This window comes from Silurus meridionalis, chromosome 28 (genome assembly GCF_014805685.1).
Source record: "Silurus meridionalis isolate SWU-2019-XX chromosome 28, ASM1480568v1, whole genome shotgun sequence".
In the NCBI taxonomy this organism is placed as follows: Eukaryota; Metazoa; Chordata; class Actinopteri; order Siluriformes; family Siluridae; genus Silurus; species Silurus meridionalis.
The window spans coordinates 2,904,597-2,911,066 of NC_060911.1; positions in this window are offsets into that span (position 1 = coordinate 2,904,597).

The following is a 6,470-nucleotide window of genomic DNA, read 5'->3' on the forward strand; positions in this document are numbered from 1 at the left end:
TCATATTGAGTGTATTTCTTTTTTTATCAAAAAAGTTGTGCATTTCAAGTACGATTTAAAAAACAAAAAAAAACTACACTTCCCATGAACACAATGAACATTGCCATTCTATAGTGGTGTCCATAGATATATATATATACGTTGCATTGCCAATCAAATAAAAACATTATACATAATTTAAACATCATCTCTATCTATCTCTATAATTATATATAATATTAATTGAGGAGATTAGAGATGGTTTGCGACCAGAAATTTAGTATTTAATGCATTCATTATTTTAAGGTGCTAAAATATTTATACTGCATGTACAATTTAAAATAAACCTTATTTTTTTTATTGTGACTGTACAGTAATATATAATAGTACATAAAGACGGTATAGTAATACTACAATTCAGCCACTAGAGGTCACTGCTGTCACTGGTCTCTGGTTCCCTCAGTACATCATGACTAATCATTTAAAGTGGTTTCAGATCAACTTGTGCTGAATTCATAACTGAGAAATGTCTTTCCCTCTTTTATTAAAAATTTAACATGACAAAAGCCAGCAGATTCAACAGGCAGAGGGAGGAGACTTGACTTTCAAGTGCGTCTCAGTGATGTCTTGAACATACTGATTTTTTTCTCTTCATGACTTGGAAGTCCTACCTACAGAATGAATCATCTAAAGCTGTTTAGGTTGATCAGATAATCGAGCATTTCAAGCTCAATAACAGGAGATGATAGTAATAGTACTAATAGGACCGATATTAGAACTGACCCCGATAATTTATCACGCTTTCTTAACTCAAATATGCCATTTTTAAGTTGTAGACATCTTTCACAACATGTAGTCATTGGATCTTAATATTTCAGATATTTGATTCCCAGTATATGTGAAATCTTTGGGTGGCAAAAATTATTTATTACATTTTTTCAGGCTTAATTCTTCTGGCCCAGGAATTTGCACCACCCCCCGCCCAGGTCAGCTCTTTCCATCAAAGGGAAACATAATCATAATCATATACAATTTAATTAGAATTAAACACGTTTAAGGTCATTTAGAGGACTCTAAATATTCAAATATTCATGAAATATTTTTTTTCTCATTGCACGCATCAGGTCCTTTTGCCTTCTGGTCATGAAATCAACCTTAAAATGCTCAACTTACTGATTAAAGTATTATAATGTGTCTTAACCCCCACCCCCCACCCCCCACCCCAAAATAAATAAATAAATAAATAAATAAATAAATAAATAAATACAATTCATCAAAGATAAAGACAAACACAGGAAAGCTCGATATACTGTGGATTTTTTCTTTAAACCATTACATGTAATGGAAATTTGATGAAGAAAATAAATCTTCATCTCCGCAACAAAAAGAGAGTTTCTTTTTTTTTGTTTGTAATCTGTTGCCCCTGTGTAAAGTTTGTTCAAATGTTAGTAGAGGTGAAGAACGGTGAAAGCCCTTTGTTCTGGTGCTAATGGCTTTATTGATTAGCTGTTCAGCTCTGTGGAGCTCGTGGAGTAACGGAGAATAGACGGCTGACATTAGGGCTTTAAGAAGAACCTGGCAAGACGATTAGTGCATCCCAAATTCAAGAAGAATAACCATGAGGGATAGAGAAGTGTTCCAAATCTATCTATCTATCTATCTATCTATCTATCTATCTATCTATCTATCTATCTATCTATCTATCTATCTATCTGCCATAAGAAAACAAATTGGAATGTTAGCAGTTTAAACAATATTAGTTTGGATGCTAAATGTTATTATGGTATACTTTTAGCACTACAGAGTGTCAGTGTTCAATTGGTTCTGTGATATTTTCATTGTTTCTGGGATTTATGTCACGTCCACGAAGCTGAATCAAAAGCCCACAACACCATAAGCTTGCTTGTCAACTAATTAGTGACCAGCATATCAGATAGCAAGCAGTGAGGATCAAGGATAAAAACTTTCTCCTTTCATTTCTGACACAGGGATGATGTTACTGATTCACTAGTTAAACGTTCATTTTAATGTCACTTCAGCAGGAAAAGGAACTTCATTTGTAAAATGGCTGAAGGTAACTGAGAGGATCTGTGACTCACATCCAGCATTGATGAAGCTTCACTTCAGACCACTTGTGAGAAAAAGGAAAGGATAAGAATGAAAAAGGATTGAATGTTATTGTTTCTGCGCTGCATTCTGTCAAAAAATAAAGAAATAAATTTTTGTTGTGTGTTTGTGTAGGCTCTGTTAGTTTTACTAGATCTTAGCGCTGCATTCGACACTATAGATCATGATCTTCTCCTAGATCGCTTACAAAATTACATCGGCATTCAGGGACAGGCATTAAGCTGGTTTAAATCCTACCTGTCTGATCGTTACCATTTTGTAGAGTAAATTATGCAAGTAAATTATGGGGTGCCACAAGGTTCAGTTCTAGGACCCCTGCTTTTCACAATTTACATGCTTCCCTTGGGGAATATTATTAGAAGGCATGGGATTAGCTTCCAATGTTATGCTGATGATACCCAGCTACAGTATATATCTCATAGAAACCAGGTGATACAGCTCAATTGGCTCGGATAACTGAGTGTTAAAGAATTAAAAGACTGGATGACTCATAACTTTCTATTATTAAATTCTGATAAGATCTTGCTCTTCGGCCCAAAAACCAGTACACAGAAGCTCCAGCTTTTCAACCTGCACTTAGAAGGATGTTCTGTAACTACTAGTTTAACAATAAAAGACCTGGGAGTTATTTTAGACAGCAACTTGTCTTTTAAAAATCACAGTAACAAAAACAGCCTTCTTTCACCTTAGAAATATTGCTAAGCTAAGAAACATGTCTATATCTGATGCAGAGTGCGTGGCCTATGTGTCAGTTCCATTGAAGAAGGTTAGTTTCAATAAGGAGGTGTGGCCTCAGTGTCAATCGGTACCAATAAGTAGGCATGGCTTTTGTGTCGGTTATTACAGTTTTTACTGACTGGTTATTTCAGTCTAGTGAAGAAGGTAAAAGGTGCATCCTCTGAGCCTTTCTGTTCAGTTCTAATTAAGTCAACTTGTCTTTTAAAAATCATTTCAACCATGTTACAAAAACAGGCTTCTTCCAATTAGAAATATTTCTAAGCTAAGAAACATGTTGTCTATATCTAATTCAGAGAAGCTCGTCCATGTGTTCATGACCTTCAGACTGGACTATTGTAATGCATTACTAGGTGGATGTCCTGCATCATTAATAAACAAGCTTCAGTTTGTCCAGAATGTGGCAGCCAGAGTTCTCACAAGGTCGAGAAAATATGACCATAAAACCCCAATCTTCTCATCCCTACACTGGCTACCTGTTAAGTTTCAAATCGACTACAAACTACTGCCTTACAAAACACTAAATGATTTATCTCCCATGTATCTCTCCAGTCTTCTAACACTCTACAATCCGTCAAGCTTCTTCAGATCTCAAAATCTGGACTTCTAGTAGTTCCTAGAATACCACTAAAGGCGGTAGAACATTCTCACATATAGCTCCTAAACTTTGGAATAGTCTTCCTGACAGTGTTCAGGGCTCAAACACACTCTCCCACTCTCTGATCACATGCACATTATCAACTTGTGCTTGTTAATATGGTGAACAGTGCCTACGCTGATTCCTCTCCACTGCTTCTCTTTCTCTACCCATCCCGAGGCATCCTGAGGTTGCTCCAGCTCCAGTCATGTTCCACCTTATAAAGATTGTGGAAGTAGAAGTAGACACCTCCAAACATCTCGTACCATCTAGGGACATACCAGTGCCATTTGGATCCCACCTTATGTGGAGTTTGGACACTGGACCTCCTTGAGTGTTTAACAGCTCTGGCATGGAGAAGCTGGTGTTGGATCTGTGATGATCTAAAATGTTGAGCTATTTCATGAGTTGCTCAGTAGCTCCTAGATTTATAACCACAAATGACAGAAAAAGACTGTAGAAAGAACATTACTTATAATCACACACTCCAGTGCTCATGTTCGTTCTCACTCTCCAGTGTTCTGTAGTGTTTAAAGACTATAATCACACTCTTGATGTCACCCAAATGAGGATGGGTTCCCTTTTGAGTCTTGTTCCTCTCAAGGTTTTTTCCTCATAACCTCTAAGGGAGTTTTTCCTTGCCACAGTCGCCACAGCTGCTCTTCAGGGATAAATGCACACCATTCACCTTCACTGTTAAATTCTGTAAAGCTGCTTTGAGACAATGTCTGTTGTGAAAAGCGCTATACAAATAAACTTGACTTTACTTGACTTGACTAGGCTGAGTAAAATACTCATTCTGAGAAGATTCAAATTCAGATTTACCTCACAAGCTAATTTAGCAGCTAGCAACTGGAATGAAAGGCTGTAAATCAGAACATTTTCGAGGCCTTGAACACTTAAAGAGACCGAAAAGTCTGACTTAAATATAGTGAGGAAATGTTTGATATTTGAATTTAGTGTCTTACATTTTGCACTGGAAGTACAAGGCCTTATCGCAATATTGGAAATGCTAACAAAGCTAGTTGTCTTTCTAAATGACCTCAGCTATAGTGTTGTTAGCTCTGTGCTGTCCATAACCTGAAAAGTTTGAGACACTGAAAGCTGTTTTGAGTTTGAGTGTGTTTGTGCGTGTGGCGATTAATTCTGATTATTAGCTTCTCTTGCTAGCATGGTATCTTCAGTGCAAAACTTGCGTGACCATGGTTTTGATTGCTGTTAATCAGGAATGCTAAAAGAATGGTTTCTGTATTATATTTTATTCTGAATATTTTAAATGACTGGCACTTAGAGTGATTGGTGATGTAGGTGGACTCCAGTCCGATTAGCTGGTTATGCTAATGAGGAAGTGAGCACAGCATGAGGAAACTGGTCTGCTGAGCTGCAGCTGTCATACCAGTCTGTTCGTCCAGTGGCCTTACTAAAAGTATAATATAGAATCAACTGAAAAAGACAGGGACAAATATTTCTGCAAATGCACAGAAGCTGGCCATATAAATATATATTAGTTTTGTGTGTGTGTGTGTGTGTGTGTGTGTGTGTGTGTGTGTTTGTACAGGAGAGTAGGCATGTGTCTTAAGCAGGCACCCTACAGAGCCACATCTGCTGTTTGCCCATGAAATGTCTAAAATCATTCGACTTGATTGAGTTCGGTGAGGAAGGCACACGTAAAACAAGAGAAAAAGAGCAATAAAAAAGTGAGAACGTGTGTGGCTCTGATTTAGCTGTTTGTTTCTCAGCTCTCGCTCTGTGGCACTGATTCCTGGGAGACGAGCCAATATGCAAATCCAGCTGCTTATATAAAACCAGCTAAATTAAGAGACTGGGATGGAGGTGTACCTACGAAGTGTCTGTTTCCATGAATGAAAGAACACAAATAAATGTGATGTGATGATGAAGGTTTGGCCTCTATAACTGTAAGTAAAAGAATGAAGGAGGTGTGTGTCATGGTCCTATTGCTTTCAGTAAAAGATGAAGGTGTGGCCTCAGTTGAAGAAACAGGCGTGGCCTCTGTGTGTGTCAGTCACAATGATGAACGGTGTCAGTGTCAGTCAGCTCCATTGAAGAAGGCGTGGCTTCTCTGTTAGTCATCATAAATTTCCTTAGTCTTGTTGAGTTCCAGTAAAGGAGATATGGATTTTATGAGTCAGTCCCAGTTAAGGAGGCGTGTCCTCTCTGCCAGTCAATCTTAGGCATGGCATCTGTATCAATTCTTGTGAAGGTGTGGCACAATGTGAATCAGTCCTAGTAAAGGAGGTGTGTCCTCTCTATTTTCTAGTCCTAGGTGAAGAAGCGTAATGAACTGTATTAGTTCTAATAAAGGAGGTGTGGCCTATGTGTCAGTTTTAATTAAGAAGGTGTGGCCACAGTGTCAGTCAGCTCTAATGAAGGAGGTGTGGCCTATGTGTCCGTTTTAACAAAGAAGGTGTGGCCACAGTGTCAGTCAGCTCTAATGAAGGAGGTGTGGCCTACATGGCAGTTCCATTGAACGTGTGGCCTCCGTGTCAGTCAGTTTCATTAACTGGGTGTGGCCTTTGTGTCAGTTGCAATATAGGAGGTGTGGCCTTTGTGTCAGTCAGTTCCAATAAGGAGGTGTGGCCTATGTGTCAGTTCCATTGAAGGAGGTGTGGTTATCATTTCCATTGAAGGAGGTGTGGCCTCTATCATTTCTAATGAAAAAGGTGCAGCCTCTGTCAGTTAGTTTCAATAAGGAGGTGTGGCCTCAGTGTCAATTGGTACCAATAAGTAGGTGTGGCTTTTGTGTCGGCTAGTACAGCTTTTCCTGACTGATTCTAATGAAGTCATAGTTATTGCTTAGAGTGTTATCAATAAAGGAAGTGTGTTATTTGTGTCTGTCAGTCATATTAAAGAGGACATGCACATAAAGACCGTATGTGAGTGTATAAAGACCCTCACCTGGCAGTTTCAATCTCTATATCACCACTATCATCATTATTTCTGTGAAGAAGAAAGACAACGACGACCGGCGGGG